The 16,427-nt window shown below is 35.0% G+C and overlaps 1 long non-coding RNA gene across 4 annotated transcripts; it reads right to left on the reverse strand.

The window, feature by feature from the left end:
• Positions 1-227: 227 nt before the first annotated feature.
• LOC127864099 (uncharacterized) lies at positions 228-6,801 on the reverse strand. 4 transcript variants are annotated; one of them, XR_008041452.1, is made up of 5 exons: positions 4,322-6,801; positions 3,631-4,138; positions 874-3,441; positions 694-753; positions 228-529 (listed from the first exon to the last, which is right to left on the reverse strand). It is a non-coding gene; the product is annotated as an uncharacterized LOC127864099 (long non-coding RNA). The 4 variants fall into 4 exon arrangements; XR_008041453.1 differs by having other exon boundaries at positions 874-2,758; positions 2,865-3,441; positions 3,631-6,801; XR_008041450.1 differs by having other exon boundaries at positions 3,631-6,801.
• Between the last annotated feature and the right edge of the window lie 9,626 nt (positions 6,802-16,427).

Raw genomic sequence — 16,427 nt, forward strand, 5'->3', positions numbered from 1 at the left:
TCTAACAGTGCGTCAAAATAAGCACCGTGAAAACATTTTAGCACCGAAATACCGAGGTGTTTACCCCCAAGTGCTATCAGTGCGCTTCACACTTGTGGAGTCTTAAACCCCTCGGCCGCCCAAACACAGTTAATGACTGTTAATGTTTATTTTTTGTTTGATTTTGGTATTGCATAGTTTAAACACAAACACATACATCAATACATCAATATTGCTGGCCAGCACAATAAAACAACAATCTCCTTTATTTTTCATGTAAAAACATAAACATAAACATACACACTGTCAACACTTGCCACTTGCAACACCGAGTTCGTTTCAGTGCAGAATGTACACATTTTTCGATCGACACACATTCGCAATGTTACATGGATTCACAAAGTTACATGGATTCACAAAGTTGCACTGATGTCCATACACGGGCCAATGTTCAAGTTATCGGTGCGATGGACCCACGGTTTTGTCGCAGCTATACGCCACACGTATGTATTGACTACTCGGTGTCCACATCAAGGTTTGGATATTGGCACTGAAAATAGAAAAGCAAATTGTGTTAAACAGTAAACGATGAAAGTAAACAGCCTGAAATGATAAAAACATGCATGTGTAATATACCATGTATCAAATAAAATAGTAAACACAAACTGCTAAAGAAAAACACACAACTCTACCAACTGTTTAACTGATACTTACTTTTTTGTTTTGTGTTGCATGTTCAGGCGCCTTTCTGTCACTGCTCGTCTAGCAGTACAGCTGAAATGAAATAAAAAGCATGATCAGAAACTTTCATTGTAATTGTACAACTTACAATTTATGTGCACAATTTTGCATTTAAGTATAACATACAGTAAAACAATTTCAACTAATACTCACTTTTTGTTGTGTTGTTTCCACAAAGGCGCCTTGTTGTCACTGCTCGCCTGGTAGTAAACCTGACACGTCTAGTAGTAGAGAACACTCGTCCAGCAGTAAAGCTGAAATGAAATCGAAAGCATGATCAGAAACTTTTGAATGTGTTTGTACAACTTACAATTTATAAACACAATATTGAACTGTAACAGTAAACATGAAACAGATAACAATTTTACTTACCTATGTTGTCTTCGCTGAAATACAAAAGTCATGTTCATAGCAATCATAGCATATTAACACACAATGAATACAACTCAAAACTTTTAGTAAGAAACTCAGTACTTACTTTGTATTTTGTATCCAATCCCTCTGCGGACAATCTTCTTCAGTCCACAATCGAGCTGAAATCAAGACTCAATGCATACATGTAAATTTTGCCAAATAACAAACAGAACTGTGAACCAAAACTTGAACTAAACAAAACTAACTTTTCAACTGTAATGGTACTCACCTCTGGCAACTGAAATCATACAGACATTTTGCATAGCACAATACATTTTTAGTTTTAAGATAAGAATGATTTATGAACATTTTACTTACACAAAGCATAAATATGAAAAACATGCTATGATGAAAAAAACAATATGTATACAAAATTATACATAAAGAAACACAATCTACTTACCATTGCTGACCCGAAATTGAGAAAAGCACATTTTGTATAGCACAACAATCATATTCAGTTTTTACATAAATGAAGTGTACTTACATCTGCCCAACTGAAATGAAAAAGAGCATAGCAGAACAAAAGTCATCAAATATATTTCAACATGCAATTTAAAGAAGCAAATTGTACTTACCATCAGGCAACTGAACTGATAAAAACACATTTTGTATAGCAGAATACAAGTCATCAAAACAGTTCAATATGAAAATTAAAGAAAGTTTGTGTACTTACCACAGCCATACTGAAATGAAAAAGAAACACATTTTACAATGCAAAATACAGGTCATCAAAACAGTTCAATATGAAAGGCAATTGTACTTACCACAGCCATACTGAAATGAAAAAGAAACACATTTTACAATGCAGAATACAGGTCATCAAAACAATTCACTATGAAATTATAGAAAGTTAGCGTACTTACCAACAGGCTACTGAAATAAAAAAAAGACATTTTGCATAGCAGGATACAAGTCATCAAAACAGTTCAATGTGAAAATTAAAGAAAGTTTGTGTACTTACCACAGCCATACTGAAATGAAAAATATATATTAAGCATTGCATAGCAGGATACAAGTTATCAAAGCAGTTCAATATTAAATTATAGAAAGTTAGTGTACTTACCACAGCCATACTGAAATAAAAAACAACATTTAGCAATGCATAATAATCAAGACTTACCTAGCTGATCTTAAATCATTCTCTGTTTCTCAACTTCTCACTTGTCAAAAAGTCTGCTCTGTAACGACCCACCACTCAAATCTGAAAAATAGTTAAGCAGAACAAAGCACAACACAAACCAAAAGAGTAGTTCACTTACCTCATATTTTGTGCAGAGTTTTAACAGCCAATTTTCTTCTTGAAACCTGTATTCGTCTTTTTTTGACCCACTGTGGAACAGTCACAGCAATGTAAGTCTGAAACATAGAAGGGCATAACAACACAACATACAAACCAGTATATTTGTTTCGACTTACCTTGTGGCTACAGTCAAGACACAGCTGCTGAATTTCTTTTCTGTCACAAGCTGTCAAAACATCTCTGCAATGTTAACCTGAAACATAGTAAGAAAGAGAAACATTTTGTATACAACATAGTAAACACTTACCTTGTTTAAAGAGCTGAGTTGCAGCAGTGATTCTTTATTGAAATCTTCTTCTTTTCCCTCACTGCATGAGAGACCTAAAAAATAGCATGCAAAGCAAGACACTGTTTGTATGTCTACTCTGAAACAGAGCAAAATAAAGCATACATGGTACTTATAAAACAAACACATTGTTCCACTTACCCTTCTTCAACAGTTTAGTCACAGCAGTTGATATCCTTATTCACTGTTGAGGCTACTATGAGACCTTTTCTGCAATGCTCAGCTCCGTTCGACTGTCAAATATTCAGGTCATGTCATATCTGAAACGAACTAAATCAAAACATGCATAGTACACAATCATTGATAAAATCTTAAAACAATTGTATGCTTCATAGCTTTGTGTTGTGTTTTTTTTACTATACATATCACAGACAACTGGCGACCACAAAAGAGTACATACATTTTTTGTATTACTCAAACATTGCTGTATTAAGCTCACACTCATATCAACAAAAGCATTTCGATACACAAAGTAAGTGTTCACCATCATAGTACATCATCAGTTAGTTCGACATCCCACGTTTGCTCAGGTGTAAGTACTGGCTAGCATTTACCCTTTTCAGTTAACCGTCACACATCAGCATTTCTAAACACAAGTACTGATAGATTCTACCATTGCTATTATCTTTCACATAGACTTCTAAATATCAAATACTTGTACTCACGGTTTGGGAGCTCCCTCCAAGAAACACATCTGTACTGCTCGACATCTGGCCCTCTACTGAAACAAAATATTTTGAAACACACATGCATGTAAAACGTTTTTAAACAAAAACCAACACAGAACCAAGCTGCAGCAGCTATTCTGTCTTAAAATTGTTTTATCCATAGCTACATGGAAAACCTGAAAAATAGCATAACATCACATTATAGCAGAACAAATAAAAAAACAACTTGGTCAACTTACCTTGCTTTTGTAAAGATGTGTCACAGAGGTGGAAATCTTCTTCCATGTGTAAACCAGTGACTCGAATCTGCAACAAAGTAAAGAACACATTGTACACCTCAAATCAATGACTTAAAACTTACCCAACTTCTTGAATTGTGGTTTAGCAGTTGAAATCGTTTTTACTCGTGTCCCTTCTATTGACACCCAGTAGGAAACCATCTCTGCATGTGCAATCTGAAACATAGCAATACACACATGGTACAAATCAAACTACCACAATTGTTACACTTACCCTATTTGAACGTTCTATTCACATCACAACAATGTTTCTCTTCTTGAATCATCTTCGTTGTTGACTGCAAGTACATCTGAAACATAGAAGCATGCACAAAACATACCATATAAAAACTATTTTGTACTCACCATATGTTTGCTTTTCTGTTCATGCCAGCTTCCAAACCCATCACTGCCAACAGCATCTTTTTTCTGTTCATGTCAGCTTTCAATCCTTCACTGCCAAACGTATCTGAAAAATAGTACAACAGAAACAAACAAGCATAACATATCATTAGGACAGTTTTACACAACAGATATGAGAGCTCTTACAGCTACGTCTGTTCTGCTCAACTGTCCAAATGCAACTGACAGTACTTCACTGACAGTATATTTTTTTAAATAATTCACTAACATTGAGTCATTCTAACCTTACCTTCAAGGCTTGTTGAGAAGCTTCAAAATCAAGACTGCATGGCTCCACTTTCACTCAACTGTCAAATCATCACTGCATAAGCACTCCTGGAATGTATTATAGCAAAACATGCATAGAACAAACATTCAGTCAAAAGTACTTACCTTTTACTTTATCACTGCCCTGTGCTCAACTCCAGTCATCATGACATCTCTGTTTAAAAGTCTGAAACATAGGAAAACATGCAATGCAAATTAAACATAGTTACTTACCTTCTAGCATATTGTTGGAGCTCCAACAAAATCATGACTGTTCACTTCAGCTGCCAGACTTGAACTGCCAGCACACATCTAAAAATCTGAACAAAGCATTCATGTTCCATACTGTACTAGCCGTATGATTTTAAGTTACTCATCATCCAAAAAAAGAGTACATGAAAATCTAGTAAAAAATAGGTTTTGATTTGTTCATAAGTTATACTCTGAAAGAAACCATGATAATGAAGAAACTCACTTTATCTCTTCTTTTGTCAAAATACCAGTGTTCATAGTAAGATGAAACACACTTACCTCTTCGTTTCCCAGCTCTGTTAAACTGACAGGTCTTCATTTTATGTCAAATCTGAAAAGATCTACATCAAAACATGCATAGTACACAATCTTTGTTAAAACAGTAAATAGTTGTTGCATTCAAAGCTATGCGTATTTTTCACTTTACAAGTCACAGACAACTGGCGACCACAAACGAAGAAACATTTCTGTACTACTCAAACATTGCTGTATTAAGCCCACACTCATGAACATAAACCGACATATTTTTGTTATAGACTTATAGTCCCTAAAACTGTACAAAAAGAATCAAAAGCAGTTTTCAGTCATAATCTTTTATTGAATTCTATACATAGGCAATACAATCTACAGTACTCACCACAGCAAACTGAAATTAAACATCATGAAAAATACATGTCAAGCAATACATTAATCATATTATAGTGCATATCAACAAACGCAATTCAATAAATTGTATGCATTCAGTAAGTGTTCACCATCATGTTACATCATCAGTTCGATTAGCATCACCACAATACATCAACTCATAATACTGGTTAGCATTGAGCTCATGCTATAGCTATCATACATCAGCATTCATAGACACTAAAAATCAAGTAATATCTACAGTACTTACCACAGCACACTGAAACAAAAACTGTAACAGCATGCAAAAAATGTAAACCAATACATGTATCAAATATAGTGCATATAAGAAAAGTATGTCGATACACCATCATATTACACCATCAATTCGTTTGACATCCCCACGGTAGCTCAACTGTTAGTTTTGGCTAGCATTTAGCCTTTTCAATAAACATTCAGCATTTCTAGACACAAGCACTGATTAATTCTACCCATCATATCATCATTCACATCATTCCATACTAAGTGTACAATAATAGTTTTCATTAAGCATCGTTAACTAAAAACCACACATACAAGTTAAATCTGCAATACTCACCACAGCATACTGAAATAAAATAGAAATGTTAACGACATGCAAATACAAGTAAAGCAATATCATATTTAGTACATATAAGCACATGCATTTTCATGAAATATGTTTCCAATGTTTTTACATCATCGGTTCGTTTCCCAAAGTAGCTCAGTAAATATTTTGTAACACCATCATCTCTCATCACACCATATTATCGACACTGTATAAGTACTGAGTAATTTATACCCAACGCATTTCACTTCTCTATCAGTACAACAACTCAACAATAATACGCCAGCCGCTTTAAATCATCATAAATCATCATACACAGTGAGACACGTCAACAGTCAAACACAAAAGTTTGTACTCACGTTTTCGTAGACACCAGCTTCAAAAACACATCTGATCACTCCGACGTCCAGAGTTCAAGTGAAGTCAATCGCTTGACACCCCAACACAAATTTAATTGCACACAACTCAAGTCAAAGTCAAGTTGTTATCTCATGACAATAACCTAACACTACAGTCCACCAGTCATTCAATAACCCGAGTACCAAGTCGCTATTCTATAACGCGAAGTCAAGTCAGTTAAACTCAAAACTTTTCATCGATACTGTAGTCAGAGCTCACGAAAGTACGTTCATATTCGTTAACGTTCAAAAGTCAACTGAGACATAGTCATCATAAAAAAAAATCATGTCAAATTTTTTTCAGAGATCACAAAATTAACGTCTGTCTTTGTCAAAGTCTATTGGTCAACTGAGCGTTTTTTTGCCCGCGCAGTTCAATTTATATACTGAGCGCGACGTCGAGAGCACAAAAAATACGTCTTATCTCTTCAACGACCAAACCAAGAATGACAGAAAATCGTATACTTCATGATTTGAGTTCACACAATTTATGTACATGAACGCTGTTTTATTGAACAGTTAATGTCGTGCTTGCTATATAATGTTAGTTTACGAAATACCAAGCACAGTGTCTTGCAAAGCCGAATTAAATGTCTTCTGGAAATACCACATGTTTAAATACAACATGTTTAAATACCACATGTTCAAATACCAAATGTTTAAATACCACATGTTTAAATGCCACATGTTTGAATACCACATGTTTAAATACCATATGTTCAAATACCACATGTTTAAATGCCACATGTTTAAATGCCACATGTTTAAATACCACATGTTTAAATACCATATGTTCAAATACCACATGTTTAGTCATGCTCGCGCACTGCATGCGGTCGGTATTTGGCACTGCATCTCTTTCTGTGACATTTTTATGTGCAATGAACATGTTTAACTCAACATATCATGAGGAAGGATGCATTCGGGAATGTGCATCCCTTCTCATCAAGATTGAAACGTCATTGATCACATGGTGGGCTCTCTAACCAAAGCGTGACAGTGCGACTATTTTTTCATGACCATACAAGCCGAAATATTCACAGATTGAATGGTCATAAAAATTGATAAGCATGAGTCCATCAAATCCATCCAGTATTTCCAGTATTTCTTTTAGTTTTGATATACAGCAAATCCATTGCCTTTTGTGCTTTAGTGTATAGTTTTGGGCAGATGCTCACATTAAACATGAACCCATAATAGAAATAGAAAAATATCTAGTCAAAGTTACTAACCTACAGTAGCATTGTGAAATAATCCTAAATCATATAAAATATGTGAGTAATCCATCAAAAATATTCACTATAAGTAGTGTACATTTAACTCCGGCATAAAATATCCCCGTTATACCCGTTTATTTCTACATAGCCAGAACAATTCAGGGTTCTAAGAATTTTGAAAATTAAATTGTTTATATGACGTAGTTTTTGACGAAAGCAACTCGATAGTATTTTGCGCTGGCATTGTTAAAGGGACAACCTCGATTTTCTTGTTTCAACTATGTTTGCGAGTGTAGTACTGGTATCACTTAGAAATAGAAAATAAATATCCAACCACATATATCAAAATGTTCGGCAAAATAGCGCCTACAAATTGATATACAAATGTTTTGGTTATCTGTACAATTGTGCATATAACTTGGAAATGTCATAAAAATTTGTGCTTAGATCAAAATATCTTAACTCGCGCATTCGATTTGTATAAACACATAGTATCAGTGTGTGCGCATAGAAATTTTTGTTAATCTGTTGAAAATTTCATTGAATTCGGTCAACGGGTTCTAAAGATATCCGACTTAAATCAGTCGCGAGAAATACAATTTTCTATCATCGATATGTAAACGTCCCTTTAAGTTGTAGGATGATATTTATTCAAATGACGTGAATATGCACTAAGAACGAAGGGTCAAATTTACGATTTTCAACAAATGTGTGTTTGTTGTGATATGGTTTTCTGTCCTTATAACTGCAGCGTTTTACAAAAACATCAAGTATGTTACACCAAAATGCGCAGAAATAAATTCCCCATCGCATGATGCAAATATTACTGTATCATATTGCGAAATGAAAATCTTTTCTTCATATCAACCCAAGTTTTACCAATAAACAGAAATTTTGACATATATCCACTTATCTACTTGCAAAATATTTAAACTCTTATTGTTCCTGTTTATTTGCTGGTTATGATTGTGAAAATTTCATCGAAATGCGTTCACGCGTTATTGTGACAGTTAAAATAAACCGCTTCGATACAAACACAGTTTTATCAACTATTCGCTATCTAACGACGTTCGGTTTAACTCGATACTTTAAAGTTCAAAATTTCTATAAGCACGAATGCGTTTTCTCTCAGCAGTATTCTTGTAATTAGACCTATTGTGGAGTATCATACATCAAAATGTGCAGAACAGAATTCCTTATCGAATGGTATCAATTGCTATGTACTTGTCATAAATGGGAATTTTTTTCTTGTCAGCGAAGTGATTTTCATGCGAAAAACTAAGAATTTCTTCTATATGCGAATATGTTAACAAAAAATGATCCCCACAAAACTTGTTGCTATTAACACGTTTCATATTAATGCGAAAATGTTATGTTGATCGGTCAAATGGTTGGGAAGAAACGCGAAGTTAAACTTTGTACGAAATCACTGTTCTATTCGCAGAGAGTTTTCGACGTTGAGTCAAAATGTAAAGTTAAAGACAGAAATGCGTTTAGTACGAAATCGTTATCGCACTGTATTTTTGTTGTGTCTAAACATACGGTAAAGTGTAATATATAAAAATGCGTGGAATTGAATTTCCAACAGAATCATACCAAACTAAAGATGAATGCTCTTAACGCAAAAAAGTTTTCTTGTTAGCGAGTTTTGCAAAGTAGAATATCTGACACAATGAGTCGTGTGAGAACAATATAGGTGAAACAAAAATTGTAGCTATCATGCGGTTAAATATTGTGGTGAAAATTTCATCTGAATATCATGAGGCGTTCTCGAAAGAATTGAGTTAAACCGATGTAACTGAAACTTTTCCCTCGCTTGTTTACATGCATAGAAATGCAATGACGTTGTAAAAATCTTAAGTTAGACAGAAATGCGTTTTGTACGAAATCGTTATCGGACTGTTTTATTGTTGTGTTATGATATATAGTTAAGTGTTATACATCAAAATGCGTGGAATTGAATTTCCAACAGAATCATACCAAACTAAAGATGAATGCTCTTAACGCAAAAAAGTTTTCTTGTTAGCGAGTTTTGCAAAGTAGAATATCTGACACAATGAGTCGTGTGAGAACAATATAGGCGAAACAAAAAATGTAGCTATCATATGATAGAATATTATGGTGAAAATTTCATCTTAATATCATGAGACGTTTTCGAGCAAATTGAGTTAAACCGATGTAACTTAACATCTGTTTCGTTTGTTTACATGGATAAAAGACGACGTTTGTAAAAATCTAAAGTTAAAGACAGAAATGCGTTTAGTACGAAATCGTTATTGCACTGTATTGTTTGTGTGTTTAGACAGACGTTTAAGTGTAATACATCAAAATGCGTGGAATTGAATTTCCTACAAAATCATACCAAAATGAAGATAAATGCTCTTAACACGAAAAAGTTTTCTTGTTAGCGAATTTTGCAAAATTGAATATCTGACACAATGAGTCGTGTGAGAACAATATAGGCGAGACAACAATTGTAGCTATCATATGATAGAATATTGTGGCGAACATTATCTGGATATTATGAGTGGTTTCAAAGAAAATTGACTTAAACCTCATTGTAAGATATTGCACCCAAGCCAAGGTTGTTTACATGGATAGAAATGACGTTCGATCTACAGTACATGTTTCGTGCTTTAAAAAGTGAATTCGTGATTATAGGCAAAATGGTTTTCGGCTAGTCTTGATCAAGCGATACAATAAACATACACGCATGTCATAGCGAAATATTCGGAATGAAATTTTCTATAAGATGATATCAGTTTTGTTTCAAAAAGCGATAGGATGAAAAAGTTTTCTTGTTGCGAACGTTTTCAACGTGATTTTTATCTCATAAGCATGTATGTTGGAACAAAATTACAATAGAAAAGTTGTAGCTAACAATAAGCTGGGCATTGTACTTTAAATTTGATAGTGATGACTTGAACAGTTCCGGAGAAATTTGACTTAAACCTCGGTGTACGATATTTACCCAAGGTTGTTTACATGAAGCGAAATGACGTACTACATGTAATGAATTTTAACTCGAAGCCGATGTAAAGAAAAATATCAGTGCTGCGTTTAACTTTCTACGTGTTAAATCGAAATGTTTCACATACATACAAAGTGTTATACACCAAATTCTTCAGAAAACAATTCCCAATTCAACTGTACATATTTCGTTAAGCAAAACGAAAAAGCAAAAAAGTTTTCTTCATACAAAAGATTTCGGACAGATATTTTACATGGAAGCATATATTTCAGGGCAAACTAATCAGTACGTAATTGTAGCATATAGCCATCTGTGTACTGTACTGAAAATTTCATATTGATATTTTGAGTGGTTTCAAAGAAAATGCACTTAAACCTCGTTGTACGATATTGCACCAAGGTTGTTTACTTACAGCGAAACGACGTACTGCATTTTATGAATTTAACCTCCATGTTAAGAAAAACAATATCAGAGTTGAGTTCAGTTTTCTGCTGATAAATCGGCGTTTCAATGTGTGATTATTAAATCCTCACAAAAACTTCATATTTGACGGTACACATTTTGAACAATGTATCGCAAAACGAAAAGGCGAAAAAGATTTCTTTTAAAGGCTTTATTTTCGATCAAAAACTCGCATTTTGTCCAAGAAGCATAAACAAAAGAATACAACGTCTGGAACAATCATTGTGGAGCTTTCTAAGTTGAATATCATAGTCAAAATTTGATCCCAATATCTGCATTGGTTGTTGAGAAATGTACAGTTAAACTTTCTCGCAAATATTCATCTATCTATGTACTTTACTGTGAAATGACGTTCGATATTATTTGCACTTGATGACCTCGCTGTACTGGGTGTAATTTCTCATGCGTTGATGAAGTATTGGATTGGAAAAAATTTGTACTAGCGAGATATTGTGATTTGAAAATACTCCACTGCACTGTTGCGTTGAAATTTGATCAAAGTACATTTCGCAAAAATATTCATAAAAGTTCATATCAAATAACAGCTGTTAGGTATTGACTCATTTTTCACACACACAATTTTGTTTTGTCGAGATGAAGAATTGCGAATGAGCAAAATACTCATTAAGCGTATAAGGCTTGAATTTTCACAAGTGCATAAGCTTTGTCGAAACTTGTGAAACGTATCGAGTACTTGAGTTAAATATTCTCTGCGTACTTTTGTTGTAACATTCGATTTTTTGTATTCGAGTAGTAGCAGGGCAACATTTGGTATATGAATAACGAAATCGGGTCGCCTGTTCTGAATTGTTACTTCGTGCTTTATGTACAATTTACAGTCGTCGCGTAATGTGGGAAATGTCTTTCTGAGGTACTGACCCAACTCGCTAACGTACGTTTGATCAAAATCTTTCAGACATGCAACTTTGCTCAGCGCTTTTCTCAAATATGAGTGTCGACATCTACCACGCGTTAGAAATTTGCTATTCATTGTACTCAAAGACTTTTGTATGTAAGCACTATGCTTTGTCTATATAGTAAAAACGCACCAGCCCGTCGGGTATTTAAGGCGACCCGGACAGCTATGGTTATCATTCGTGATTTGCAACTCCAAGAGAGAACATTGACTCGAAATCATGCCGAAATACGCAAACCGACTGCCAAAGTTCGAGGACACAGACGCTGCTAGTGGTAGTAGCGAAACGACTGGCAAGGGCAAGCGACATGCTACAAAAGCCATACACTCGACCAGAACAATCGGCGTCAATTGATCTAAAGTCGTTCGGCTATCAACTGAACAGACTTGGAAGTCAGGTTACAGCGTTTGTAAACGGCAGCGACTACGCTATGTCAAAGGAAGGTCGCGATGTCTGCAAGAAAATGGTATCGTGTATTCAAAAGGCTTCATCTTATCAGCGAGAAGCGAGCGAACATTTGATTAATGATCAAGAACGTTTCTTCGAGGATGAGTGGTCTAAACGCGAACGCGCGCTAAAAGAGCAACATGAACTCGAAACCGATAGGATAATATCGCAGCTCCTATTTGAAAAAGAGCAGGCTTTAAATTCGCTTAGAACAAAACTTCAAGAAGAAAAAGAAGAGGCTATTCGAGGATTGAAAACGTGTACCATATGCTACGATGAGGAAAAAAACAGTACCTTGACAAGGTGTGGGCACACTTTTTGTGAAAACTGCTGCCTGATGATGTTCGATGGAGACTGCGCTATGTGTCGAGCTGACGTTACTGGCTGGGTGCGAATGCTTTCACGGATTAGATGTTTTGGATTTATTTATATGCTTGTTTGTTTGTTGTGAAATAAAATGTTGAAATGCATATCATGTGTTGGTCGTTAATTGAGCAGGTTAGATATAGTTTGATTGTAGAGTAAAATAACGTTGAGCTTACGAACAATGTCGTATTGAATTGCGATGGATTGAATGCTAAATATGAGTCATTGTGGAATCTAGCATCTTGTTGCATCAACATGTTTCGAAATGTACAGCGAAATAAAAAAAAATATAACTCAAACTTGTACGATAAAAAGCCAGTCTTTTGACAAGCTCAATCATTCTCATTTGAGTAAGCAAAGCAAAATGGTCTCCCAAACAGCGTGCCGATGTTGGTTTATGTTTGGATGATGTAGGTCATCAATTATATCTCACCCCAAGTGAGCTCGACCAAACTTGTCAAAATGTGCACTCTCTTCTTAAAATGACAGACGAAGAAGCTGGCAATCAGTTTAAATCGCGAGAAGACGAAGAAGCTGCGGATTTTTTGGCGCAGCTTGTACATAACAATTCCAACGACTCGTCAGGTTTGACTAGTAAAAAGGATTCGAATAAACGCAAAGCTATGCCAATAATAACGGCCAAACTGCCAAAAAACCTAAGGTTCGCGAAATACAAAACAGGACCCGATTTCAACTGGAAACAAGCAGACTGACTTTGTAGAACAGTATCTGAAGAAACAACAGAGACTAAAATCGCTGCACGCTGATGCTCGTACAAGGATCGCGTTCATTGAAAAATCCTTACAATACGTGCAATCCAAAGAAAGCGATGAGCCAACGGTTTGCTCTTTTCTGTCCGAGGCATCTTCAAACATTTCGCATGCTATAGAAAGCATTTCGAGCGAACTACAAAACAGTGGGCGATGTTGACTCCTGTCGAATATGCAAAAATGAAGACAATCCACCAACAATTATTAGCAAGGCGTGCGGGCACGGATTCTGCTGCATAAATTGCATAATGAAGTTTTTGGAATACGTCTACAACAAAAATTCTGGGCGACTGATTTGTTTGAAATGCAAACATAAGTACGATGAGAACGCCACATATCAAGTCGGTGCTCGCTATGGTATTATTGGTTGATACTTAGAATGAATAAAATGTATAGAACCTTACAACGTGTTTTGTTTCACATGCTTGATGTTATATGCTTACACGACTTCAGGCTCATATTGGCCTTAAAAAATAGCGGAATGAAAACTCAGATGAACACACGTTATTGTACAAGATTTTGACCCATAACAATTGTTTACATGACGTTCGTTTGACGAAATTTGCTCGATATGATTCCGCACTATTAAAGCGACTACAGCTCTGTTCTTATTTCAACTGCAGTAAGATCAAAATATCATAACTTGCGCATTCGATTTGTATGAACAAATAGTATCAGTATGAGCGCATCGAAATTTCGGTTAATCTTGTGAAAATTTTATTGAATTCGGACAACGGGTTATAGAGATATTGCATTTAAACCACTTACAAATAACACAATTTTCTATTATCGATATGTTAACGCCGCTTTAGTTGGTAGGATGAACTTAAATAAATATTGAAATGACGTTATGAATTTGCACCAAGAACGAACTGTCAAATGCTTTGCCATATGAAAATACCGAAAACTGCCATTTCACACACGTCAGACACACATATCAACTTTCACAAAAAAACTGCAATGTGGAAACATACATTTTGAATACATGTTGTACTTGTTAATGCTCTCTATAACCGTTAATCCTGTTTCTTTGATAGTGATAGATCAGAAATTAAGATATTGACTAATGCAGCCATTTCACATGTTCATGCCAAAGCCAGGACTGAACCTGGATCTTTTTCAACCAGCACAGGACTGGAGAAAGCGTTATACATTCTACTACTCTGGCGTTTGAACTGATCAATGCTGGATAGTCACTATGCATAGCAGTCAAAACCTAGCAATTATGATTGTGATCAGATATTCTCTTCAACTAAAATACCCCGTTTGACCATGTATATGACATTTGTTCACATACATTCAGGCAAACATGATATGCCAGTTTTGATTTGCAATCCTCAAATATCTGTATCATACACGTCGTTAACCAATTCTTATTTCAAACATGCTAAGCTGAGAGAACAGTTGTACAATCCCAGCCCACACAGTGTTAATACATTTTGGTTGCTTCAATTGCATTGCATACAAATTAGCTTGGGTAGAGAATGATTATTGTGATCAAATATGAATGTGTAGACCAAAATGCAAAATTTTATACTTGACTGTAAATACTATCCACACAGTTTCAATATCATGCCCGAAGAAATTGACTGAAGAGATTTAGTTTTGCATGACATAGATCTCCTTCTAAACCAATCTGATAATATATACTGATCATCACTGCATAACAAACAACGCAATGAGTTTTTGTGGCCAGACATGAATTTGCCTGACAAAAAACCATATTTTTCTAAATAGCCTTTATATACTTTTTTCTCAGCATTTGCATAAGACCAGTTATGAGAGCCATGCATAAAAATTCTCATGTTCTTATCTATAGATACAAATAAAACAAATCTAAACTAAAAATTGGCTTGTGGTTGTTCTTGCTAGCTCACACACTGTAATATGCATTCAGTGAATTATCAAACTCATATCAGAGCTAGGGCTTGAACCTAGATTTCCTTCTGCGAGAGAAGGCGTTCTTTCTTGAACCACTCTGAGAATATGAACTGAACATCACTTCATCACATAACACACACAATGAGTTTGGTGGACAGACAGGAATGTGCTGACAGAAAACCATATTTTTCTAAATTGCATTTATATACTTTTTTTCTCATCATTTGCCATCAGAAATCTTATGAGAGCCATGTATAAAAATTCTCATATTCTTATCCATATGCATGAATAAACCAAATCTGAACCAAAACATGGCTTGTGGTTGTGCTCGCTAGCTCAAGCAAACACTGTATGATGCGCTCAGTGAATCACAGTATCACGGCCACAACAAACACACACAATGAGTTTTGTGGACAGACATGAATGTGCTGACAAAAAACCATATTTTCTAAAAAGCATTTATATACTTTTTTTCTAAGCATTTGAATGAGACCAGTTATGAGAGCCATGTATCAAAATGTTCAAATATTCTCTTATGGACCTCAATAAAAACAAATCTGAACCAAAACATGGCTTGTGGTTGTGCTTGCTAGCTCAAGCAGACACTGTTAGATGCGCTTTGTGAATGACTGAATCACTGCACAACAACACACACAATGAGTTTTGTGGACAGACATGAATGTGCTGACAAAAAACCATATTTTTCTAAATAGCATTCATATACTTTTTTTCATCCACTTTCATCTGAAATTGTTATGCGTGCTTGCTTGAAAAATTTGCAAATACATACACTATAGCAATGATAATAAAAACTGACTCAGGACAGACTTACAAATGGGTTGGCTTGTTGATACACACATTTGTGTTGACTTGAAAGAAAGATTGTTGTGACCAAACATTCACATGTTGGCAAAAAGCAGAATTTGCATTTTGGTGTGTATATAGATTTTTTGAGTTTTAGACAATACATATTTTGCGAAGAAGACTTTGAAATGGACAATTGTGCATTCTATGCCTAAAATATGAAAAGTGAGCCTCTTTAGAAGTATGCTGACAAATCAGTTTTTTTTCACATATAGTATCATATTGAGATGTAAATTCTGGTCAGATATTGTTCAACCTATGACATGAGATGAAATATTCAGTCACGGTGTTAGCAGCACTCGGTAAAAAGTATATACTGAGTGTTCATTCATTG

This window comes from Dreissena polymorpha, unplaced genomic scaffold, assembly GCF_020536995.1.
Source record: "Dreissena polymorpha isolate Duluth1 unplaced genomic scaffold, UMN_Dpol_1.0 chrUn113, whole genome shotgun sequence".
NCBI classification, from domain to species: domain Eukaryota; kingdom Metazoa; phylum Mollusca; class Bivalvia; order Myida; family Dreissenidae; genus Dreissena; species Dreissena polymorpha.